The 27,357-nt window shown below is 44.5% G+C and overlaps 1 long non-coding RNA gene across 1 annotated transcript; it reads left to right on the top strand.

Moving 5' to 3' along the window:
* The first annotated feature begins 401 nt into the window (after nt 1-401).
* Nucleotides 402-26,847, top strand: LOC147001204 (uncharacterized). Its single transcript, XR_015045107.1, has 3 exons — nt 402-601; nt 3,875-4,011; nt 26,685-26,847. It is a non-coding gene; the product is annotated as an uncharacterized LOC147001204 (long non-coding RNA).
* Nucleotides 26,848-27,357: the final 510 nt, after the last annotated feature.

The raw sequence follows: 27,357 nt of genomic DNA, 5'->3' as shown, positions 1-27,357 counted from the left end.
CACACACCATGCAGGAGTACAGGACCGTGGTGCGCCAAGTAGCTGGGTAAGGGGGTATTTAAAGGAAGAAACCACAACTCAAGGAAGTGGGGAAGGCATTGTTGGAAAATACCAAAGATACCAGTTAAGAGTCACAAGGAAGTACAAAGTCACAAGTGTCACAAGGAATACCTGGTAATTGTTCAGGTTATCTCTTAAGACAGTTTCTAAGAGCCCCTAACAATAGCACATTCTTTGAATTAACACTCTTTGAACCCAGGAAGCGGGTGGATGGAGAGATGTCACTATCTGTTTTATGATTAGCATACCTTGGAGCATTGCATCACAAAGGTCACATTCCCAAGCCTGGGCCTAAAGGCCTAGAATTTTGTTATTACGTTTTACTTTTTCAGAGATCTCCCAGGCCCAGAAAGAGAGACATGGCAGATAGTCCTGAGGTAGCCTCCAAGTTCTGAATGGAACCCTGCTCAGGTCACTGTGGGACCTGGAAGAGAGATGCCCAGCTTGACCTGGAATGTTCATACAGGTTGCCTGAAGCTGGTACGGGGAGGTATGGAGCTTAGGTTGCAACGAGGGGAAGAACAAGAAGCATAAAATAGAGGTAAGATGATCAGTGGGAAGGGAGGGGAGGAAAGGGGAGGGAAAGTGGAGGGGAAGGGTGGGAAAGGGGAGGAAGAGGGGAGGGGAAGGAAAGGGGAGGGGATGAGAGGAGTTGGAGGAGAGACAACTGTCTGGGCCTTGCTGGTATTTGTTAACAAGCTATGAGATGAGCCAGGGTTCAGGTCAGTTAGAGGTCAGAGGGAGGAAGGAAGGAGACTAGATTGACATCGGAGCTTTTTCCCTCAGCCACACAGACAGGACTGGCTAACGCTCACTAGAGCATTCTTTGTCACAAGAACTGAACATCAATCCTGAGAGATGCAGTCAAGCAATTTTGGGGTATGGAATGCAGTATGCAGAATGTGTGATACACAGACATAGTTACATATAGTCACAAGACTTAAGATATATCTAAATAGCGACCTGAAAAGGCTTGGCATGCTTCTGTATATCAGAATAAGGCACCAGGCAATGGTAGATTATGGCTTTCATCCCAACATGAGGCAGCAATAGCTGAATCTCTGAGTTTGAGGCCAGCCTGGTGGACAGAGTGAGTTCCCAAACAGACAAGGCTACCCAGAGAAACCCTATCTTTCTTAAATAAATAAATAAATAAATAAATAAATAAATAAATAAATAAATAAAGGAGAGAGATGAGAGGCAACCTCCTTAGGGGTCTTCAAGGGTTCCAACCTCAAGCTAAGGGTTACTTCTAAGATCTGGTGATAAAACAGGCCCCTGAATTGGTCTCTATCAACTTATTGCCCACTCATTATGAGGAGGGAGGCTACCTGCCAGTGTTAGCAGCCCTATAAAGAGGCCCAGTTAGCAACAGCCCACAAGAACCAGGGCCTGCCAGGTGCCACCTGAAAACACACAAAGAGAAAGCTGCCCTGGCCACAGCCCAGATTTTGAACCAGCCGAATTACTACTGCATTCCTGAGCGACAGGAATGCTGGGAGAGCAAACACTAAGAGTTTAAGGGTAACCTTGGGAGGAGGTCCACTGTCTGAAGGCACATCGGTGGGGACCCATGGGGAATGTGACTGCTTCCTGAGAAGTCCTGGGCTGCTGACAGTCACTAAGAGCTCTTCAACACTTACAGACAATATTTAAAACAAAAATAAGACAGGCTGGAGAGATGGCTCAGTGATTCAGAGCACTGGCTGCTCTTGCAGACAACCCCATTTGGTTCCCAGCACTCACACAGCATCTCACAACTGTCAGTTTCTCCAGTGACTCCCTCTTCTGGTTTTCATAGGTACTGCACTCATGTGGCACACCTACATACATGCAGACCAATGCTTATACACATAAAATTAAACAAACCCTTAAAAAAAAAAAGCAGAAACCAGGCACAGTGGCATATACTTTTAATCCCAGCACACAAAGATACAGCCTGATTGACAGCCTGTATCTACATAGCGAGTTCTAGGACAGCCAAAGTTACATTATAGAGAGACCTGGACTGCGTTGAGAGAGGGAGAGAAAGAGAGAAAGAGAGAGAGAGAGAGAGAGAGAGAGAGAGAGAGAGAGAGAGAGAGAGAGAGAGAGAGAGAGAGAGAGAGAGAGAGAGAGAGCCAAACTTCATGCTTGCTGTTCAGAGGATGACGATGACCTTAAATTTATGATCCTCCTGCTCCACCTCTGAGTTCTGGGACTATAGATGTGTGCAACCATGCCTAGTTTTATGTAGCACTGAGTACCCCACCCAGGGTGTCATGAAAGTTAGGCAAGCCCTCGACCAAATTTGCTACATGCCAGCCCGAATATGATTTATTTTTGTAACTACAAGGGAGATTTTGCTTTAAAAATAAACCTCTTCATATTAGTAGCAGTTGCTTAAGCCTTGCTAAGCTGGAGCCTGAAGAACTTTCTTGGGCTGCTAAGGGGTGGTGAGAAGGCAGACACTTCTATTGCAAATGAGGACTTCTAAATTTCTACCCAACAACTTCCATCTCCACCTGGGTTAGCGACACATGGTTTCTGAGAGTCACCTGCAGCCTCAAAAGCCCCAAGGATGTCTGTACCTCACGAACTGTAGGCACGGGTTCTTGTTCTTTGCCCTCGCCTCTTTCTGAAATCCCTGGCTGCCGAAAGATGTATTAACTGCTGGAAGATGTATCAGTTGCTAGAAGATATATCTGCTGCTGGAAGATGTATCTGCTGCTGGAAGATGTTTCAAATACTCGAAGATGTATCTGATGCTGGAAGATATATCAGTTGCTAGAAGATATATCTGCTGCTGGAAGATGTATCTGCTGCTGGAAGATGTATCTGCTGCTGGAAGATGTTTCAAATACTGGAAGATGTATCTGCTGCTGGAAGATGCTTCAGATACTGGAAGTTGTATCTGCCGCTGGAAGATGTATCAGTTGCTAGAAGATATATCTGCTGCTGGAAGATGTATCTACTGCTGGAAGATGTATCTGCTGCTGGAAGATGTATCTGCTGCTAGAAGATGTTTCAGATACTGGAAGATGTATCTGCTGCTGGAAGATGTTTCAGATACTGGAAGATGTATCTGCTGCTAGAAGATGTATCTGCTGCTGGAAGATATATCAACTTCTGGAAGATGTACCTGCTGCTGGAAGATATATCAGTTGCTGGAAGATGTATCTGCTGCTGGAAGATGTATCAGTTGCTGGAAGATGTATTTGCTGCTGGTGTTCCTGTGCATACCCATCTACAAGTCTCTTTATTATCTTCTCTGTCCCTCTCCTACTCCAAACATCCTCTTTGGCTCTATCAGGGCAAGGTCTCTCCTTGTTGCATAAGCATGACATGTTTGTTTTTCAGAGGTTGTCTTGCCTGAATTTTGTAACCAGCTCCCTCATGAAGATAGGACCAATCTCATTGCTAACAGTTTTCCCTCCTGAATTCCCATGAGCATGTCTGTTCTGCCCATGACTGAGCTGTATCTGTGAGTAAGGAAGAGAGAGTTAGTTAATACTTAGTTGTACTCAGGCTCTTGGGTGAGGCTCTGTGGGGCTTGTATCTTCTGGGGCAATGTCAAGAAGCAGCCCCACATGTCAGTATCCACACATGCTGCCATGAGTGTGCTGAGATAGCCTATTCATCAGTTTAGTCTAGACTGACATCACTTCCTCTCCTGCCTCCTCACTTGGGAAATGTCACTGAGCTCGCTTTTTGGGGAAAGTGGAAGCTGGGAATTACCTAGGTCTGTGCCACTTTGTTTAGTTGAAGGTGTTCTGAATCTTTTCTGATGATGGCAATAAGGACATGTTGCTGTCTTGGAATACCCCACTTCTAGGTCTTGCTACTAGGGAAGAAAGGTGCTTTCTCAGCTGCAAGTGAGTAGCTCAAAAGAGAAAAGTGTGTCCAACAGAAGCTCCCAAAGGTTCCAACCTGGCCTCAGAGCACACAGCAGAGGGACAACTGCAGTCCCAGGTGAGCTCCCTAAGGGCCCTCTCCCCACCCTGAGGGAGGTGACTTCCCCATAGTCCCTGCAAGGATGGGAGCCCATTCCACCCCGGTACTCCTAGCAATGCCATCCTTTCTGAGACCAAAAGTTTCTCTTTTCTCATACATAACCCATAGACAGTCAATTGCTGTGCCTCCTCTGCTGATCCCAGTTCTCAGACAGGCAGGCCCACCTCACTATCAACTCTGGAGTAGGCGAGTGGGCAGAGGAGGCAGTGAGATGGGCTCCTGTGCGTGTGTGTGTGTTTGTGTGTGTGTGTGTGTGTGTGTGAATGTGAGAGACAGAGACAGAGACAGAGACAGACAGACAGACAGACAGACAGACAGATAGACAGACAGACAGACAGACAGAAGGTGAGAGCACTGAGCACCTATCTCAGTATGTCTTGAGAAACTCTTGGGACTGATTCTCCCTCCATTACTTGCTGGCCAGTCTGTGTTGGAGACCAGCAGTTGGCATGGCGGGAAATAGGATGGGATGAGTGGGCCATTTCTTTACTTCAGCCCAATGTTCCCTTTCTCCCTCCTCTCCCCTCTCCCTTCTCTCTCTCTCTCTCTCTCTCTCTCTCTCTCTCTCTCTCTCTCTCTCTCTCTCTTCCTCTCTTCCTTTTTGGGATATTTTTTTCACTCCATAGAATTCCCTAGAACTCTTTATGGCTAAGCTGCATTCCACAGCACCAGTGCATGGCAGCTGCGTTACCAAGTCACTATTGAAGGACATCTGGTCAGCCCTTATGGCCATTATACACAATCATTGTGAACACTTACAAAAAGGTGTATCTGTGAACATGAGTTTCCATGTATGTGGGATAACTGTCCAGGAGCATGATGGTTGGACTTCACAGCAATTGTATGCTCAGCTCAATTGTTTGTTTTAAAATTTTATTCATTTACTTCTTACATAGGTGGAGTGTATGAATGTGGAGGTCAGAAGACAAATTGAAGGAGTCAGTTTTGCTACATTGATCCTGGGTTTTAGCCTCAGGTTATCAAGCATCATTACCCACTTAGCCATCTTACCAGCCTGTGTGCTGTTGGGCATTGGGCTATACACTGACAGTCTGGTCTCCAGTCAAGCTGAGGTGTAACCCCGGGACCCAGTGGTGATAATTGACTTACATGGGACAGAAGTTCTCTCATGTCTCCTGGAACTCTGGCTCCTGTCAAAGTTACAGCCCTCACAGCCCTCAAAAGAGAAGCATGGCTTTAGTCAAATAGGCAATGCCCCAAGCTTCTGACTTTCAGGTTAAACTCCTCCCCAGTTACCTAGCAACAGTAAAGATAACAGCATACCATAAGAGGGGCTGTTTGGCCCCTCCTCATTCTCTTGCTCTCTTGCTCTTACTCCCCTTAAACTTACTCTCTCCTCTCCTCTCCTCTCCTCTCCTCTCCTCTCCTCTCCTCTCCTCTCCTCTCCTCTCCTCTCCTCTCCTCTCCTCTCCTCTCCTCTCCTCTCCTCTCCTCTCCTCTCCTCTCCTCTCCTCTCCTCTCCTCTCCTCTCCTCTCCTCTCCTCTCCTCTCCTCTCCTCTCCTCTCCTCTCCTCTCCTCTCCTCTCCTCTCCTCTCCTCTCCTCTCCTCTCCTCTCCTCTCCTCTCCTCTCCTCTCCTCTCCTCTCCTCTCCTCTCCTCCCTCTCTCTCCTCTCCTCTCCTCTCCTCTCTTCTCTCTCTCTAACCTCTTACTCACTCCCTCTTACTCTGACTTTCTTCCCTCTCTCCTTTTCCCCCTTCTCTCCTCTTGGCCATGGCTGGTCTCTCTCTCTTTCTACCTTTTCTCATTCTCCCTGCCTTTCGAAAATAAAGCTCTAAAACCATAGACTGTCTCTGTTCATCTAGGCCTGCTGTGCTTACTCTCACCTGCATTGGAACCTCTCTCCCTCAGCCCTCACTCCCATAAACCCAGTGCTACAGGGTGTCGTCCCTGGGCCCCAGGTCAGGGGCTGTCCCTTTTCATCCACCACCACCACCAACACCCCTTCGAGTGGGGTCAGTGGCTTAGATGCCCACCCGGGTCTGGGTGGAAAGCGTCTGGTAGCCCTCCCATGTCTGCATGCCCAGAGCATAGGAGGAACTCTGGCCGGACATGTGCTATCCTCCCTTCTCCCTCCTTCCCTTGCCCCCCTTTAGTCCCCACAGTGTGCTATGTTTTGTTTCTTACAAAACAGCTGAACTGTTTTCTAGGAGGGTGTATTAGGAGACCTGAACAGATAGCGAACCTATACAGAGACATAAAAGGGGGATTTATTATAGTGTATTCCAGGCTGTGGTGTAGTTAGTCCAACAATGGCTGTCTACTGGTCCAGGAATCTAGTAGTTTTTCAGTTCATGATGATGGGCCTCTCAGCTGGTCTTCAGTAGACTCTGGAATCCTGAAGACATAGACTCCAATGCCAGTGAATGAATGAACTTGCCAGTGAGAGCAAGGGCAAGCAGGAAACGAGCAAAAGAGCTTCCCTTTTCCATGTTCTTTCTATAGGCTGCCATGGGAAAGTGTAGCCAGATAAAAGGTGGACCTTCTCATCTCAAAGGATCTAGATTACGAGCTGGTCTTCCCACCTTGGAAAACCTGGATTAAAAATGAGACTTCCCACTTCAAAGAAAAAAAGGTCTCACAGGTGTTCCCAGCAGCTTGGGTTTTACTTCATTCCAGATGAAGTCAAGTTGACAACCAAAAGCTGCCATTACAGGTGGCTGGGACATTGTATATCCACACCCACAATTTATGAGAAATTCAGTCACTGTGAACCTTTGCCAGTGTTTGGTGTGTCACTGTTTTTATTTTAACCATTTTGCAATGATAATTAACTATGGGGTTTATTTGATTAAAAACAAAGAGAAGGGGCTAGAGAGATGGCTCAGTGGTTAACAGCATTTTAGGCTCTTCCAGAGGACAGGAGTTCAGTTCCCAACACCTCCATCAGGCAGCTCCCAACCAAGTGTAAGGCCAGCTCCAGGAAACCAATTGCCTCTTTACCTTCCTTGTGCACTGCACTCAATTGCTTGCAACGCTATGATCAGAAGCAACTTGGGGAGGCATAATTTCATTTCATTTGGCAGCTCACAGTCCATTATGAAGGAAAAGAAGGCAGAAACTCAAACAAGGCGGGGACCAAGAGGCAGGAACTGAAGCAGAGACCATGGAGGAGGGCTGCTTATGGTCTTGCTCCTCACAATGTGCTCGGCTTGCTTTTTTTTTTTTTTTTTTTTTTTTTTTTTTTTTTTTGAGACTTACTTATTTTAGTGCATTTATTTATTTATTTATTTACTTACTTATTGCTTCTCTGCATAAGATGTACATGCTATATCCAAAGCAGCCATGAGAGGTCTCCAGATCCCCTGAAACTGGAACAACAAATGTTTGTGAGCCACCATGTGGATTCTGGGAGTTGAAACCTGGTCCTTTAGAGGAGCAGCCAGTGTTAACCACTGAGCCATCTCTCCATCTCCTCAGATAGCATTTTTTTATACAAGCCAGTCCCACTAATCACAGTGGCTGGGCCTTCCCACACATCAACCATTAATCAGTAGAATGTCTCACAGACTTGCCTACAGGACATCTGATAAAGGCATTTTCTTAATTCAAGTTCTTGATTCTTAGATGACTCTAACACATGTTAAGCTGTCAAAACCACTAACCAGCATACCCCCTATAAAAGAGCTAAGAGAATCAATCTTGTTGTACAGGTGAGCAAGCTGGAACCCTTACAGGGTGTTGCAACTCACCACAGACTAAATATCGATGGATGTCAGAATCCCAGAATGTGTGTCTGTTGTACAGCTGATGTCTTCTATCTGTCCAGTTGTCTGTCCGGTCTATCTGGCCACCCTTTCTAAGGTGCAAATCACAAGTTTCTTTCAGGCTACAAGGACTCTCTCTGATCACTGATTTCCATATCCAGACTGAATCTGTCTCTGTCAAACATGGAAAAAACTTTGACTGTTCCCTGTGCCTGAGAATGTATAAACTCTGTAAGCTGAGTCAGATCCACCTAGTGGGAAACTAAATAGCTCTCACTGGCGTCTGTTTGGACCTGGGGCTCAGGCACAGGAATGCAAAGACAGGCCCACCCCAATGCCCCTTCTCAGGTGCCCTACCCAGCTGTTTTCTTCCTTCTAACTCAGGAGCATTGCTCCCCAGTCCCTTACTTTTCTAATCCTCCTTCCCTAGTGAACAGTCAACATAGATTTTCACACTCAGACACATGACTCCCAGCCCTGATGTGAGCTAAGATCAGTTAAGTAGAATATTGAAGAATATTCATGAGGCCTGGCAAGATGGCTTTAGTGGGCAAAGGAGCTTATTACCAAGCTTAATTGATCCTGTGGACAAATGTACAGGAAGGAAAGAAGGGACTCTAGCAAGTTGTCCTTTGACCATGCACACCACCCATGTATACAAATACATAAGCAAAATGTTAAAAAAAAAAAAAAAGACATACCATGGGCAGGTTCCAGGTCCCAAGGTTCTGGTCCAATCCCCACATGCTGGGAATGTTTAAATCATCTGGGTAATTCTAGTATGGCTTCAAGGATGAAAATCAACTTCACAATCTGAATGAAAAATTAAATAGTACAGGGGGCCTAATGACTCCTAAAGCATGGGGAAGGTTTTTATTGTAGCTATAAGGAAGACAGAAGACAGAGGAAAGAGGACAGAGTGAACTTGCGGACAGACTAAACCATGTGAGGAGAGAGAGAGAGAGAGAGAGAGAGAGAGAGAGAGAGAGAGAGAGAGAATCACTGACCAAGAGAGGTGGCCAGGGCCAAGAGAACAGCGTAAACCAAATGGCTGAGTTATACAGGAATCAGGCTTGGGGAAGGGATTCTAAGGTCTAGCTCCCAGGAAAGAGAAGTTTAGGGTAGGGGATGAGATGAGAAGTGCTAGGAGGAACCATAGGTACTGAGAGATGCTGGGAGAGCTGGGAGGAGCCATAGGTACTGAGGGATGCTAGGAGAGCTGGGAGGAGCCATAAGTACTGAGGGATGCTGGGAGAGCTGGGAGGAGCCACAGGCACTGCACAACACTCCTCCCTGGTCTCCTACAGACCCTAAGTCTATTCTTGGATGGTGTGCTCATGTCTTCCCCCTGAGCAGGGGGGCCTGGACTCTGGAAGGTAGATTCTGCTGTCAAGGGAGGCAGTAGGGCTAGTGACAAGCTTTCTTCTGCCCTATAAAGCAGACGTTTCTGTACCTGTATCTGTCTGCCACTGATTCATTGTTTAAGCAAAAACCCTTCTGGGTTTTATACTGGAATCCCAGAACTACGGTCCCAGCCACCTTGTACAGTGCCTAGGTCCTGGCCCTGGACCTGAACTGGGATGTTATTGTGAAAAGGAGGCAAGAATCCTCCCTGGGATAGCAGACATCTGCAGAAAGATTTAACTACCCCCGTCTACCATCAGAGAATGTTCAGAAGCCACAGCTGGGCAGCAGGGTCCTGAGAGGACAAACACCTCTGTACACAGTGGACTGTGGTTCTGGCTGTGTAGTGCCTGACCTAGTCTGAGCCCCTCTGGAGATCTGAGAGTCACCCAGATCTCACAAATAAACTCCCATACTACTTCCATTAGCCAAAAAGGATGCTGCTTCCTTGGAACAGAGAGCCCGTTGGCTGTGAAGTCAGAGGAAGCAGCAAAATAACAAAGCAAAAAAAAAAAAAAAAAAAACACTTGTCCTTCATGGGACCAGCCAGTCTGAAGAGCATGCTCAGATCTAGGGAGGGTTCTGGGTGTTCTTCCACCCATCTCCTGGCCTGTAGACTTGTCAGTCTTCAGTAGGCAGAGAGGTAGCTATGTGCCTGAGGTTGGATCTCCTGGAATGCAGCTTCTTGGGCCTGGCCCCAGGCCAGAGCATCACAGTACTGGAGTGGCACCTGGATTCCTACAGCTCTCCTGCGGCAATTCCTTTGGGAGCTGAATCTTGAGAGCCCTGGTCTTAGCCTTCAATGCAAGCCTGGAGCAGTCCTTGAGAAGGCAGGGCTCTCCTAATGAAGAGACTGAAGTCTCCCAACATAAAAAATTTCATTTTTCAATGAGAAAACTGAAGCTGGATAGCCAAGTGGTTTATTCAAGAGCCATTGATTTGTGAGGATGGGAGTGGAGACCATAGGATACTAGAGGACAGGAGCATTGTTCTGAGAAGAGGGAGCCCAGAGCAATCACTCTAGATTGCACCCCACTAGAAAAGCACAGAGTTCATTGTGTAGATAGGGCAGGTTGGAGATGCAAACTCTGTGGGAGTTATCAGATTGGAAAGCAGGAAGAAACTGTGACTGTCGTGGCAATACCAAGGTTGTTCTAAAGACACACTTGTGCCCTCCCTTCAGCTTTCTGAGGACTGTGACAATGGACCCCCAAAGAACTGGAATTTTCACCAGGAATTTCAAGTCGACATAGGGAAAGTGCTGGGACCCTGACACTAGCCAGAACAGGACTCTGTCTCTAGTGCTGCCAGACTGCAGGACAGATATGGGGAAGGGTTGTGTGCTGAGAAGAGACAAGGATGGGTCAACCACGGGCTGAATCTTGACCATGACCGCCAAACCTAAACCCATCTGTAGTCAGGAGCAGAGAGAGATGGATCCTGGTGCTCAGTTGCTTTCTCCATTTTATTCAGCCCAGGAATCCAAACCTCAGAAGGGTGCTACCAACACTTAGGGTGAGTTTTTCCTTTTATATGGTGTTACCTAGAAATTCTCCTGCAGATGTGTCCACAGGTTTATAGTCTAGGTAATTCTAGATTCCATCAAGTTGACAATCATTATCCACCGTCACAGAGCCATCAGTGAGTAGGTGGTGATCCTCGTTAGTGGGAGCACTGGACATGCAGTCAAGGGACCTTGTTCTTGCAATGGCCTTGCTGGTAGTCACGCTTGTGGGGAACAGCCAGACTCTGCTGTCCTTCTTGCTTAGCCCTGGGTTCCAGCACCATATAAAATGGGTTTGGAGGTACATGCCTCTGATGCTAGCACTTGCAAGCAGTTTGTTATTGTTTGTTTTTCAAGACAAGGTTTCTCTATGTAGCAATGGCTATCCTGGAACTCACTCTGTAGACCAGGCTGGCCTGCAAATCAGAGATTCAGCTGCCTCTGCCTCCTGAGTGTTGGGATTAAAGTCCTGCACCATCACTGTCCAGCTCAAGATTATCTTTATATCAGACCAGCCTGGGATGCATAAGACTCTGTTTCAAATACAACAAACAAACACAAAGCCCCAGCGTCTCCCATAACAGTAGTTAGTTTAAGATGACTGTACCATTCATCAGTGTCTTCTTCACATCCTGGGGCTATTTAAAAAAAAAGAAAAATAATGTCAACAGTTAGGATGACTCACATGGTAATGTATCATCTTAGCATTCTAGACGCTAAGGGCCAAGAGCAATGTGCTGAAGGGGTTGATTCCATGTGAGGCCATGTACTGGCTGGTTTTGTGTTGTCAACTTGGCTAGGGTTATCACAGAGAAAGTAGATTCACTTGGGAAAATGCCTCCATGAGATCCAGCTGTGTGGCATTTTCTCAGTTGAGGATCAAGTTGAGAGGATCCACTGTGGGTGGTGCCATCCCTGGGCTGGTGGTCTTGGGTTCTATAAGAAAGGAAGCTGAGCAAGCCAGGGAAGCAAGCCAGTAAGTACCACCCCTCCATGGCCTCGGCATCAACTCCTGCTTCCTGACCTGCTTGAGTTCCAGTCCTAACTTCCTTGGTGATGAACAGAAATGTGGAAGTGTAAGCTGAATAAATCCTGAACTCCCCAACTTGCTTCTTGGTCATGATGTTTTGGGCAGGAATAGAAACCCTAAATAAGACAAGCCTGGAGGCCAAAATTTGCCCAAGCCTTTCTTTGGCTTGTGTTTAGCCATCTTCCTGTGTCTTCCTTCTTCTATCCCTATTTGCTGCTGTGTCCAAATTGCCTTTCCTATGAAACAAATGGAGCAGGCTGAAGTGATGACACGGTGGACAGAATGCTTGGTGTGGGAGCTTGACGTCTGGGATTCTTTTCCCAGGACCAGCATAAGAAGCCAGGAGTGGCCCTGTAAGCCCAGCACTGTGGTGGGTGGAGACATGAGGATCACTGAGAGCACTGGCCACCTGCCTAGCACCAACTTCAGTGAGATAACCCCCGCCTCATACATTAAAAACTAATTTTTATAAGTCCTTGATTGAAATGGCTTTTAAACCAAACTGAAAATGAAAAATAAGAAAGGCAAATTTTTCTTCTCAGAAAGGCACGGATACTATTAGGACAGACACACTGTGCTCACTTCAGCCAAGATCTTATTTCTAAATAAGGCAACACACTAAGGCACTAGGGCCAATTTCTTCATAGCTCTTCTCTGGGGAATACAGGATGTTAAATGATTTCTGGGTGTAAGCACAGAGTGCATTCAGGGAGTCCAGGATTACAGTGACAAGACTAGGTTCTAAGTTTCAGCTCTGTACTGTTTGAACAAGCTGCTGACAAGGGGAACCGGGACCTGCACTCACTGATTGTTGGTCACTGTCTTCTGAGTTGAAGGTTTCCTAGAGTTTGTGTAGGAGACACAGGTGGCAGGTATATATCCAACTATCTATCTATCTATCTATCTATCTATCTATCTATCTATCTATCTATCTATCTATCTTTCTTTCTATCTATCTATCTATCTATCTATCTATCTATCTATCTATCTATCTATCTATCTATCTATCTATAGTGAGACAGGGTCTATATAACCCAGTCTGGCCACTATGCCTTATAAATACAGTGCTGAGGGTAGAGGTCAGAGCCTCAGGTATGCTTAGCATTCACTCCATTTAACTACATCCTGACTCCCTTTCAATAATTGATTTTATTTCTTTCTGAGACAGGTTCTCTCTATAGAACATTGACTAGCCTGGAACTCACAGAAATCTGCCTGTCTCTGCTTCTCAAGTGCTGGGATTAAAAGCACATGTCATGATACATGGCCCAAGAATTGAATTTAAAATATGTGAATGTTTCTATTATTATCAATAATTATCAAATGAGCCGGGCACTGGTGGCGCATGCCTTTAATAACAGCACTTGGGAGGCAGAGGCAGCCATATTTGTGAGTTCAAAGCCAGCCTGGACTTCACAGTGAGCTCCAGGACAGCCAGGGCTACATAGAGAAGTCTGTCTTGGAAAGAGAAACCTGTCTCGGAAAGAAAAAAAAAGTATCAAGTGAGCATCCTTTCCCTACCTCTGAGTTTTCAAGGCCATTTAAAAATTTGTTGTATTACTATTTGTGTGTTTGTTTCTTTGTGCATGCATGTATACATGTGTGAATGCATGTACTGTGGTACATTGAAGTAAGAGGACAACTTTCAGGAGTAGGTACCCTCCTTCTACCATGTGAGTTCTGAGATGGAACTCGGGTGTCAGGTCTGTGCAGCAAGTATCTTTATCTCTGGGCAGTCTCACAGGCTCTACAGGGCCATTTATTTTCTTAAGGCCAAACATAGAAACATTAAGCAGGGAGAGGAGACCCAACCTCAGAGTTCTGGTGTGACAGCCATGAGAATCAGCAGTACATGTTATCCAAGCTCAATCAGTGAATGGTCCCAGCTCAGGACCATTCTCTACCTCACATAACAGGCCCCACATAACATCTCAGTTAGCCCCATTAAGTACCCAGTAGCTTTTCTATCCCAGTGTTTCAAACTCCTTCCACAATCCTTCCCAAAACAGGGGGCCAGCTCTTAACACTACCCTACTTCTGGTACCAATTTCAGTTTCTATCTTAGTTACTTTTCTGTTAGTATGATATAATGCTGACCAAAAACAGTGTTTATTTCAGCTTACAGTTTATGGGCCATCTGGAAGGGACGTCAGGCCACCAACCCAAGGCAGGAACCTGGGGGTTGTGGACTGCTTCCTGGCTTGCTCCCCTTGGGTTGCTCAGTTTGCTTTTGTATATCCCCCAGCATCACATCAATTGAAATCAAGCACATGCTTGATGGTCTTGCTTATAGGCAGTCTGATAGAGGCATTTTTTTCAGTTGAAGTTCCCTCTTCTCAAGAAGACTCTAGCTTGTGTCAAGTAGACAAAAAACAAACATCAGACAGGGATTTTGTCACACATCTTACAATAATAATAAATGTATAAAAATGTATTTTTAATAGAACCATCAAGTAGTAGGGACTTAGTGAGCTGTCCTATGGGAGCTTGGAAGGGAATACTGAGAGCAATGCAGACAATGGAGGCCTGGCTTGTGGGGTTTCAGAGAGATATTTGAGAATCCCTTGAAGATTCTATCAGAGTAGTTTGTATGATATATTTCATTCATGAATCTGTGGGTCTTGTCAATTGGAGTTGAAAAATCTTGTGTGATTAATAAGAAACCAGTACTACTAAACTGAAACTTTTGCTTTACTGGGAAAATAGAGAACTGAACAAAAGTAGCTGGAACTGAGAAATTAGTGGTGATTAAGAAGAGACCATCATCGTTGAGGTGAGGTTTGGGAGTGTTTCCTTAGAGTAAGCACACTAAAGCTGTTGTTCAGAGGGTGCCAAGCCCATAGGTCATGCTGCTAGCCAAACTCAGTAATGATTCAGAGTCTCTCACATTTAATGGATTTGAAGACACTGTGGGGTCATGGAAACAGCTGAAGCTTGGCACTCTGAGAGGCCAGCAGAGGTCATCTGTGAAAGTGAAGTCTCAGCTATGGTGGGAACACAAAGACTGAAGGAGTCATGGAGGGAGTCTGAGGCTTGGCTCCATATGTCAGGGTCAGGGTCCCTGAAGAGAGACCAGGAGGCTATGTGAAGGTGCAGCTTTTGGAGGCCCCAGCAGATGGATATGTAAGGAAGGTGAGGCCACTGCCCGTAAGAGCAGAGGCTGTAGAGTGGAGCTGGCCTGAGCCTATGAGTTGAGTTGAATTGTGTGTGTTAGAAATGTCAGAACCCGCTCTTCAGGTCAGAAAAGCACCGGGGCAGCTGGGGCGCAGGGTCTGCTGACACTCGCCAGCTACCCACAACACCCGCCACAGGATCTTAAGACTTCTGGATCTTAAGACTTCTGGAGAGTGGAACACAGCTTCTGCTCCAATCCAATTGCACGCGGGACCAGAGACTGCATTAGTATGGGAAGCAGAAAAACGGCCTGAGTAGGACCACAGGCCTCTTCCGGCTGGACCAGCACCGGGGTACCGTCAGCTACCCACGACCCCCTCCGCAGGATTTAGAGACTGCTGGTGAGTGGAACACAGCTTCTGCTCCAATCTTTAAACAGTGACAATGATAACAAATAACCCCAGAGATTACCAGATGGCGAAAGGTAAACGTAATAATCTTACTAACAGAAACCAAGACCACTCACCATCATCAGAACCCAGCACGCCCACTTCGCCCAGTCCAGGGCACCCCAACACACCGGAAAAGCTAGACACGAATTTAAAAGCATATCTCCTGATGATGATAGAGGACTTCAAGAAGGACTTTAATAACACACTTAAAGAAATGCAGGAGAACACGGCTAAACAGGCAGAAGACAATAAAGAGGAAGCACAAAAATCCCTTAAAGAATTGCAGGAGAACACTGCTAAAGAGTTACAAATCCTTAAAGAAAAACACGATAACATAATCAAACAGGTAGAAGTCCTTACAGAAACACAGGAAAACACATCCAAACAGATGATGGAAATGAACAAAACCATACTAGACCTAAAAAGGGAAGTAGACACAATAAAGAAAACCCAAAATGAGGCAACACTGGAGATAGAAACCCTAGGAAAGAAATCTGGAACCATAGATACGAGCATCAGCAACAGAATACAAGAGATGGAAGAGAGAATCTCAGGTGCAGAAGATTCCATAGAGAACATCGGCACAACAATCAAGGAAAATGTAAAATGCAAAAAGATCCTAACTCAAAACATCCAAGAAATACAGGACACAATGAGAAGACCAAACCTACGGATAATAGGAGTGGATGAGAATGAAGATTTTCAACTCAAAGGACCAGCAAACATCTTCAACAAAATTATAGAAGAAAACTCCCCAAATCTAAAGAAAGAGATGCCCATGAACATACAAGAAGCCTACAGAACTCCAAATAGACTGGACCAGAAAAGAAATACCTCCCGACACATAATAATCAGAGCAACAAATGCTCTAAATAAAGATAGAATACTAAAAGCAGTAAGAGAAAAAGGCCAAGTAACATATAAAGGCAAGCCTATCAGAATTACACCAGATTTTTCACCAGAGACTATGAAAGCCAGAAGATCCTGGACAGATGTTATACAGACACTAAAAGAACACAAATTCCAGCCCAGGCTACTATACCCAGCCAAACTCTCAATTAACATAGATGGAGAAACCAAAGTATTCCACGACAAAACCAAATTCACACATTATCTCTCCACGAATCCAGCCCTTCAAAGGATAATAACAGAAAAAAACCAATACAAGGACAGGAACCACGCCCTAGAAACAACAAGAAGGTAATCCCTCAACAAACCTAAAAGAAGACAGCCACAAAAACAAAATGCCAACTTTAACAACAAAAATAACAGGAAACAACAATTACTTTTCCTTAATATCTCTTAATATCAATGGACTCAACTCCCCAATAAAAAGACATAGACTAACAAACTGGCTACACAAACAAGACCCAACATTTTGCTGCATACAGGAAACTCATCTCAGAGAAAAGGATAGACACTACCTCAGAATGAAAGGCTGGAAAACAATTTTCCAAGCAAATGGCATGAAGAAACAAGCTGGAGTAGCCATTCTAATATCTGATAAGATTGACTTCCAACCCAAAGTCATTAAAAAAGACAGGGAGGGACACTTCATACTCATCAAAGGTAAAATCCTCCAAGAGGAACTATCAATCCTGAATATCTATGCTCCAAATACAAAGGCAGCCACATTCATTAAAGAAACTTTAGTAAATCTCAAAGCACACATTGCACCTCATACAATAATAGTGGGAGACTTCAACACACCACTTTCACCAATGGACAGATCATGGAAACAGAAACTAAACAGGGACACAGTGAAACTAAGAGAAATTATGAATCAAATGGATCTGGCAGATATCTACAGAACATTCTATCCTAAAACAAAAGGATATACCTTCTTCTCAGCACCTCATGGTACCTTCTCCAAAATTGACCACATAATTGGTCACAAAGCAGGCCTCAACAGATATAAAAATATTGAAATTGTCCCATGCATCCTATCAGATCACCATGGACTAAGGCTGATCTTCAATAACAAAATAAATAATAGAAAGCCAACCTTCACGTGGAAACTGAACAACACTCTTCTCAATGATACCTTGGTCAAGGAAGGAATAAAGAAAGAAATTAAGGACTTTTTAGAGTTCAATGAAAATGAAGCCACAACATACCCAAACTTATGGGACGCAATGAAAGCATTTCTAAGAGGAAAACTCATAGCTCTGAGTGCCTCCAAAAGGAAACTAGAGAGAGCACACATTAGCAGCTTGACAACACACCTAAAAGCACTAGAACAAAAGGAAGCAAATTCACCCAAGAGGAGTAGACGGCAGGAAATAATCAAACTCAGGGGTGAAATCAACCAAGTGGAAACAAGAAAAACTATTCAAAGAATCAACCAATCAAGGACCTGGTTCTTTGAGAAAATCAACAAGATAGATAAACCCTAAGCCAGACTCACTAGAGGGCACAGGGAAAGCATCCTAATTAACAAAATCAGAAATGAAAAAGGAGACATAACAACAGATCCTGAAGACATCCAAAACACCATCAGATCCTTCTACCAAAGGCTATACTCAACAAAACTGGAGAACCTGGATGAAATGGAGAAGTTCCTAGACAGATACCAGGTACCAAAGTTGAATCAAGATCAGGTTAATGATCTAAACAGCCCTATATCCCCCAAAGAAATAGAAGCAGTCATTAATAGTCTTCCAACTAAAAAAAGCCCAGGACCAGATGGGTTTAGTGCAGAGTTCTATCAGACCTTCAAAGAAGATCTAATCCCAGTTCTTCACAAACTATTCCACAAAATAGAAACAGAAGGTTCTTTACCCAACTCATTCTATGAAGCCACAATTACTCTGATACCTAAACCACAAAAAGACCCAACAAAGATAGAAAACTTCAGACCAATATCCCTTATGAATATTGATGCAAAAATCCTCAATAAAGTTCTTGCTAACCGAATCCAAGAACACATCAAAACAATCATCCATCCTGACCAAGTAGGTTTCATCCCAGGGATGCAGGGATGGTTCAATATACGGAAATCCATCAACGTAATCCAGTATATAAACAAACTCAAAGACAAAAACCACATGGTCATCTCGTTAGATGCGGAAAAAGCATTTGACAAGATCCAACACCCATTCATGATAAAAGTCTTGGAAAGATCAGGAATTCAAGGCCCATACCTAAACATGATAAAAGCAATCTACAGCAAACCAGTAGCCAACATCAAAGTAAATGGTGAGAAGCTTGAAGCAATCCCTCTCAAATCAGGGACTAGACAAGGCTGTCCACTTTCTCCATACCTATTCAACATTGTACTTGAAGTCCTAGCCAGAGCAATTCGACAACAAAAGGAGATCAAAGGGATACAAATTGGAAAAGATGAAGCCAAAATATCACTTTTTGCAGATGATATGATAGTATATATAAGTGACCCTAAAAATTCCACCAGAGAACTCCTAAGCCTGATAAACAGCTTCGGTGAAGTAGCTGGATATAAAATTAACTCAAACAAATCAATGGCCTTTCTCTACACAAAGAATAAACAGGCTGAGAAAGAAATTAGGGAAACAACACCCTTCTCAATAGTCACAAATAATATAAAATATCTTGGCGTGACTCTAACTAAGGAAGTGAAAGATCTGTATAATAAAAACTTCAAGTCTCTGAAGAAAGAAATTATAGAAGATCTCAGAAGATGGAAAGATCTCCCATGCTCATGGATTGGCAGGATCAACATTGTAAAAATGGCTATCTTGCCAAAAGCAATCTACAGATTCAATGCAATCCCCATCAAAATTCCAAATCAATTCTTCAACGAATTAGAAAGTGCAATCTGCAAATTCATCTGGAATAACAAAAAACCTAGGATAGCAAAAACTCTTCTCAAGGATAAAAGAACCTCTGGTGGAATCACCATGCAGGACCTAAAGCTCTACTACAGAGCAATTGTGATAAAAACTGCATGGTACTGGTATAGTGACAGACAAATAGACCAATGGAATAGAATTGAAGACCCAGAAATGAACCCACACACCTATGGTCACTTGATCTTCGACAAGGGAGCTAAAAACATCCAGTGGAAGAAAGACAGCATTTTCAACAAATGGTGCTGGCACAACTGGTTGTTAACATGTAGAAGAATGCGAATCGATCCATTCCTATCTCCTTGTACTAAGGTCAAGTCTAAGTGGATCAAGGAACTTCACATAAAACCAGAGACACTGAAACTTATAGAGGAGAAAGTGGGGAAAAGCCTTGAAGATATGGGCACAGGGGAAAAATTCCTGAATAGAACAGTAATGGCTTGTGCTGTAAGATCGAGAATTGACAAGTGGGACCTCATGAAACTACAAAGCTTCTGCAAGGCAAAAGACACCATCAATAAGACAAAAAAACCACCAACAGATTGGGAAAGGATCTTCACCTATCCTAAATCAGATAAGGGACTAATATCCAATATATATAAAGAACTCAAGAAGGTGGACTCCAGAAAGTCAAATAACCCCATTAAAAAATGGGGCTCAGAACTGAACAAAGAATTCTCACCTGAAGAATACCGAATGGCAGAGAAGCACCTGAAAAAATGTTCAACATCCTTAATCATCAGGGAAATGCAAATCAAAACAACCCTGAGATTCCACCTCACACCAGTCAGAATGGCTAAGATCAAAAATTCAGGTGACAGCAGATGCTGGCGAGGATGTGGAGAAAGAGGAACACTCCTCCATTGTTGGTGGGATTGCAAGCTTGTACAACCACTCTGGAAATCAGTCTGGCGGTTCCTCAGAAAATTGGACATAGTACTACAGGAGGATCCAGCAATACCTCTCCTGGGCATATATCCAGAAGATGTCCCAACCGGTAAAAAGGACACATGCTCCACTATGTTCATAGCAGCCCTATTTATAATAGCCAGAAGCTGGAAAGAACCCAGATGTCCCTCAACAGAGGAATGGATACAGAAATTATGGTACATTTACACAATGGAGTACTACTCAGCTATTAAAAAGAATGAATTTATGAAATTCCTAGCCAAATGGATGGACCTGGAGGGCATCATCTTGAGTGAAGTAACACAATCACAAAAGAACTCATACAATATGTATTCACTGATAAGTGGATATTAGCCCAAAACTTAGGATACCCAAGATATAAGATACAATTTGATAAACGCATGAAACTCAAGAAGAATGAAGACCAAAGTGTGGACACTGTGCACCTTCTTAGAATTGGGAACAAAACACCCAGGGAAGGAGTTACAGAGACAAAGTTCGTAGCTGTGATGAAAGGATGGACCATTTAGAGACTGCTGTATCCAGGGATCCGTCCCATAATCAGCTTCTAAACGCTGACACCATTGCATACACTAGCAAGATTTTGCTGAAAGGACCCAAATATAGCTGTCTCTTGTGAGACGATGCCGGGGCCTAGCAAACACAGGAGTGGATGTTCACAGTCAGCTATTGGATGTATCACAGGGCTCCCAATGGAGAAGCTAGAGAAAGTACCCAAGGAGCTAAAGGGATCTGCAACCCTATTGTTGGAACAACATGATGTACTAACCAGAACCCTGGAGCTCTTGTCTCTAGCTGCATATGTATCGAAAGATGGCCTAGTCGGCCATCAATGGAAAGAGAGGCCCATTGGACTTGCAAACTTTATATGCCCCAATATAGGGGAATGCCAGGGCCAAAAGAATGGGAATGGGTGGGTAGGGAAGTGGGGGGCGCTATGGGGGACTTTTGGGATAGTATTGGAAATGTAATTGAGGAAAATATGTAATAAAAATATTAAAAAAAAAAAAAAAAAGAATGGGAACCAGCCTTGGTGCCCATCAATAGATGAATGGATAAAGGAGATGTGGTGCTACTTCCCCATGTGGTTTTATGTAGCTGTGAATTAGGGCAAAATGTTGTCATTTGCAGGAAGACAGAAGACATTGGGGGAACTTCCTGTCATGTGAATAAAGCAAAGTCAGAAAGACAAATAGAAAAAAAAAATGTCAGAACCCAAGAAGTGGAGTTGCATAGAATCTCTTGAGCCCAGAAGGTCATGAGTTATTTGCATGGTTGGAGTTTAGCTTTGCTTTGATCAGACTGTGGCTAAATACTGGGTCTTCTCTCATGAAATGAGAAAATATTATTATTATTATTTTTGTTTCATAGGAGTCTACAGTTTAAAGACATTGAACTTTTAAAAAAATGCTGTATTTTTAAAAAGATTTTGGACTAAAAGTCTTGGAAAAGTTAAAGATGGTGGGACTTTTAAAGTTAGTCATGTTGTAATATTGACATTAATATATGAAATATTGAGGATAAAGAAGGAAGGAAGAGTTCTGGCTTAATAGTAGTGTGTTGGTTATCAAGTTGACAGGGGCCAAATTTTCTGATTGACATAAGCTAGAGTTATCTGGGAAGCCGCACCTCAGTTGACATGATGCCCACATCAGATTAACTGTGGCAAGTCTGTGGGGCATTTTCTTGATTGGTGATTGATTGGAAGGCCCCACAGTCCCATCCCTAGACAGATGGTCCTGGGGTGTATAAGCAGGCAAACTACCACCAAAGGGAGAAAGCCAGTAAGCATCATTCCTCCATGGTCTCCACTTCAGTTCTTCCCCCAAGTTCCTGCCTTGAGTTCTTGCCCTGACTGCCCTTCAAGATGGAGAATAAACTGTAGCCTGGATGAACCCTATCCTCCCTAAGTTGTTTTTGTTCCATGTTTTATCACAGCAATGGAAACATAACTAGGACATTGTCTTCTTGGGTCATGACACCTATCCCTCATTTGACACTGAGTTGAAGACCACTTCCTTCTCCTCCCAACAAGGACTCTCCTATGCTGACAACATCCATAACCATCTTCACAGATACTTTCCTTTGACAAGTCTTCCTTTTAGAAAGGAAGTATTCTGAAGCTTCATATCAAGATAATGGCCCAAGCTGCTATGACCATTTTTCAAAAATGGAAACTAATTGAAAACCTGCCATGGATAAATAGGACCTAGATCCATCGTGGAACTCTTAATTCAGCATTGGGGAGGATGGGCTTCCAAACTGCAGCCATGCAGATGCCCCAAGAGACATATGACTCATCAGTAGCCAAGTGCATACACTGCATTAGGCCAGCCATGACAGCTAGTTAGCATCTAGTTAGCATCTGGATACTGGTGGAGCCATGCTTTGTTCCCTAGTCTGTTTCCTCATAGGAAGACAGAGACAAAAATATGAGACTGAAGCTGCTAATTTTCTTTTCTTCTCTCTCTCTCTTTTAAAGGAAAAAATCCTTTATGTGTCTGTGTGTCTTGATGCATGTATGTATGTGCACCATGTGTGTGCTTGGTGCCTGTGGAGGCCAGAAGAGCACATCTGCTCATCGAAGCTGGAATGGCCAATAGTTGTGAGCTGCCATATGGATGTGGGAACTGAACCTGGTTCCTCTACAAGAGCAGAAAAAAAAATGTCTCCTCACTGCTTAGCCATAGCTCCAGTCCTCTCTACCTGTCTTCAACATTATCTTTCACTTCAAAAGTATACTCTCATCTCAGTCATCTGAATGTTGTCAGCATAGGAGAATCCCTCGTAGGGACAAAAAGGAAGTGTTCCTCACTGTGAGCACTCTGGAGTTTCAAATGGGGAACCAGGGCCATGACCACTTGTGGGAAGAAGACAGTGCCGTAGTTACTTTGCTATTGCCATGGTAACACACTGACCAGATGAGTAAATGTGCATTTACAGTTAAAATAAATGTCTAAGAACAGGGGGAGATGGCTGAAGAGGTGGATGGAGATACGGCTTGAGAGATGGCTGGAGAGGTGGCTGGCTTGATCAGTGCTCAAAGGCAGCTGTCCACATTCTTTCATCTAAGGCGGTGGTGCTCAAACTGTGGGTCATGACCCCCAATCAGATATCCTGCCTATCAGATACTTGCATCAAGATTCATAACATAAGCCAGGCATGGTGGCGCTTGCCTTTAATCCCAGCACTTGGGAGGCAGATGCAGTCTGATTTCTAAGTGCCAGGCCAGCCTGGTCTACAAAGTTAGTTCCAGGACAGCCAGGACTATACAAAGAAACCCTGTCTTCAAACAAACAAACAAACAAACAAATTCATAACATAGCAAAATGACAGTTATGAAGCAGCAACAAAATAATTTGATGGTGGGTGGGGGGTCACCGCAATGTGAGGAGCTGCATCAAAGGGTCGCAGCATTGAGAACCTCTGCTCTAAGATGAAGTTGCTGCTTCTGTATAACACTATTTACACCACGGGTTTACTGCCTGCAGATGCATAATAAAATCATGGACTTAGAGTCATAATCACGAGGATGTAAAGTGGCTCAGAGTAAGCAGAGGCCCTTGGTGAGCACCATGCTCGGCTCTCAGTAGCTGAGTGACAGTAGCCTGGGGAACAGGCCATTTGCTAGAGGAACCAGGGCCTGTCTGCCACAGCAGCCCAAGGGAAAGCAAGCTGTTGTCATTACATACACTTTGCATGGATGATTTCTCTCACTTCAAAGGACTCTTGATCCATGCTACAGAAAAGGAAATTGAAATCCAGGCACTGTTTGTCTTTTGGTGGTATCAGGAAATGAACGCATGGCCTCATGTGCACTATGCAAGTGCACTACCCCTGAGCTATACCCTTGTGCTCATTTTTATTTATCTTGAGATAAATAAGACAAATAAGGCTCACTATGTTGCCTAGACTTGCCTTGAAATTGCAATCCTCCTGCATCAGCATTGCGTGTAGTTGGCATAACAAGCATACCCTAGACTGGGGAAATGCCAGAATGTGAAGTGTTTGGCTCCAGAGCACAGGGATATATGGTGGGCAAGGATTCCTAGGATCGTTAGTTAATTTTAGATTTTATCCTTTCGCTGGGGTCTCCTGCTCTGCAGAGATGAAAGCAGACAGGCCCCAGAATTTGTGCAGTGTCTCATCAATACCAACAGAATCTCCAGGCTTCATCTTTTTGTTTTTGCTTGAGACAGTTACACTCTGCAGCCAGGCTAGGCTGGTGTGGGACTTCCTCATGTAGCCCAGGCTGGCGTTCAACTTGTGACAATGTTTCTGCTTCAGGTTCCCAAGTTTTGAGTCTGCAGGTGCAAGTCACCGGGCCTGGCAGCCATGTCACTGCTGGCTGTTAAAGGGGCTTAGTTACCTTTCTATCACTGTGCTAAATACCATGACCAAGACAACTTATAGAGGGTTGGAAGCTATGCTGGTAGAGTGAAGGATGGAAACAGACCACTGAGACAGCTGCTGGAAGATTGCATCTTGATTTTGCAAGTAAGAGGCAGAGAAGAAACACTGGGAATGGCAGGAGACTTCTGAAGCTTTAAGACCAACCCCATAAACACACCTCATCCAACAAATCCACACCTCCTAATCCTTCTCAAGAAGTTCCATCAACTGGAGCCCAAGTATTTAAATATATGGGACTATAGGAGCCATTTTCATTCAATCCACCATACTAGGATTGACTGCAGATATATCTTCAAATAGAGGTGATTCCAGGAGTCTCTTTCTCATCAGGACTTGTTCATTGAGATATTTGTGCCTAGGCTTCCTGGCTACTGAATAGTTAGAAAATCACACTGGTTTGCCTAACAACAAATCCCCAACATACTTCATTTCTCAAGAGGGATCCAGGGACATTAACAAAAACTGAGACAAGACTGTATTATTTGCTCTTTAAAATTAGGTTTAGCCAGAACAAACTGTGTAACCTGCAGTGAATAATCTTGTTGCCCCCAGACCACTTAGCCATTGGGTCAGTAATTCCTGAGAACAGAACTCTCCTTACAATGGCTGTATAGCTCCCAGGATCCAGACACCAGTGAGACAGTCCCTTCCCCCAGGGATTTCACAGTCTGGTGGAGACAGACAAGGGACCAAGGAAACATAAGGAAGCAAGCAATGAAAGATTCTAGAGTAGGTTGGGTGAGCTTCAGAGGGCATGGACCATGGTGAGGATGAAGGAGCAAAGGCCAGGGAGGCTGGAAGAGCCAGCAAGATTCAATAGGGAAGATGCTTGTGCCAAATAGAGAGCACAGATTATAGTTCTTTAGTCCTTGGATAAGGTATGGAAGATTGAGGGAGTCAATGGGCATCCGCAGAACTTCAGGACACTCTCTAGGAGATTCCTGGGATCCAGGCTCAGTCTCCATCCAGGTCACTTTTGCTGGTTACTGCCCTGCTCCCTCCATCACCTATCCTACAGATAACAGTTTGTACTTTAGAATGTGTCACCTCAGCTCAAAGAGGCAGATAGGGACATTCTATAGCTCTGTTGCCTTGGATGAACACAGTGCCTCACCGTGTTCTGGAGTTTTGTGAACAAATGTGTAAGTCAGTGAAAGAATGAGCAAGTGAGTCAGAGAATGGAAGGTGCAGTAAGCCATGCACAGACGCTTGTGTTATTTTCCTGATGGTTTTAGGGAGATGAGATCACACATGGTCCTGGTTAGGACACCATGACTAAAAGCAATTTGGGGAGGAAAGAGTTTGTTTGGCACATGTAGTTAGTTCATCATCAGAGGAATTCAAGACAGGAACGCAAAAACCGATCTGAACCCTGGAGGCAGGGCCTGATGCAGCAGCCATGAAAGAATGCTGCTTTCTTGCTTGCTTCTCATGGCTTGCTCAGCCTGCTTTCTTATAGATCCCAAGACCATCAGCTTGTGGGAAAGCTACCACTTACAATGGGCTGGGCCCTTCTCTATCAATCATTAATTAAGAAACTGCCTTACAGATGGAGGCATTTTCTCAATGGAGGTTACCCCATGCCCAAGGATGACTCTACCCTGTGTCAAGTTGACATAAGGTCACCAGCATACACATGACCTTAGGGAGCAGAGAATGAGTTCCAATTGCTGAGAAGAGGAGGAAAAAATTGGGTGGTGGTGGTGGTGTTAGTGGTGTTGGCGGTGTTGGTGTTACTGTTGTTGATAGTAGAGGCAGTCAGGACAACATGCTCTTGAGAACAGCATGTAACCTCTGTTCTGAGCTTCTTCTGTATCAGATAAGGGACCGTGCTTTTCTTGAAACCCTGAAACGGGGTCTGATCATAAGGTCAGTGAGGAAAACCAGCATCCAACTTGTGCTCTTGACCTCTGGGCTCTCCCAGCCAATACATGATCGAGTGGAGTATGGAACAGGTGTCCAGGGAACCCTCAACTGGAAGCCTGCTTGAGATATATAGGGTGAAGGTATCAGAGGCCCAGGGAACAGTCTGGATTTTATTCTATCTCCTCTCATTCCATCTGCCTTAGGTGTCTTTATTAATCCTGGGGACTGAGAGGAGAGTTTTCCCCCAAAAGAGTGGAGACCATCCTGAGAGCATGATGCCACCACTGCCCAGCTTAACACATTGTATCTTACCCAGTGAGTTAGCCTGGGGAAACACATTGTGTCTGTCTTTCTTCCCTGACAGAACAAGCAGGCTGCCTGTGACTGCTTCCCTGCCAGACAACAGCTGTGAGTAAAGGATGCTGAGAATTCTGATGTCACCTCTGTCATGGTCTGTTAGGACATCCCCTGCTCTCAGGTGCCTGTGGGAATCTCTGGGGCATGTTTTCAGATCTTAAAAGATTCTATGCACACACACTGTTGAAGCTGAATCGCCGGGGAAGTCGCAGACTGAGACATCTTTGTTCCTGTTAAGTGACTCATGGGTGTCCTTTAAAAGAGAAAGAAACAGACATGTTTTGATGGGGAAAACACAGGAAGAATGCAGCTGTTATTTTCTCAAACAGCCATCAGCCCATCTAACTTAAGCCAATGAGGGGAAACACACCCAAAGCTCCCAGTTGATCTTCCCATTAGCATCTTGTGTCATGGTCCTGGGCCCAGAGTGAGGGTGGGTGGTAAAGAGCCTGGCCCTGGTGGGAAAGGGAAAGAGCTTTCCCAGGGCTATTTAGAAAAGATGCTGTGTCTACAGTCTGCTGTGCTTCTAGGCAAATCACTTTCTGTACCAGTATAATAGATAATCCTGAGTCCCCTTATGAAACATTTACTATATGTACAACACAGTTCTGTGTGTTGTACAACCAAGTTTCCTAGCCTCCCAAAGGAAGAACCAGGGCTCAGAAAGGGTTAGAGATTTG

This window comes from Mus caroli, unplaced genomic scaffold (assembly GCF_978045245.1).
Source record: "Mus caroli unplaced genomic scaffold, Mus_caroli_1 scaffold_14, whole genome shotgun sequence".
Lineage (NCBI taxonomy): Eukaryota > Metazoa > Chordata > Mammalia > Rodentia > Muridae > Mus > Mus caroli.
Note: the sequence above shows the minus strand (reverse complement) of the source record. Positions and strands in the feature narration are given on the sequence as shown.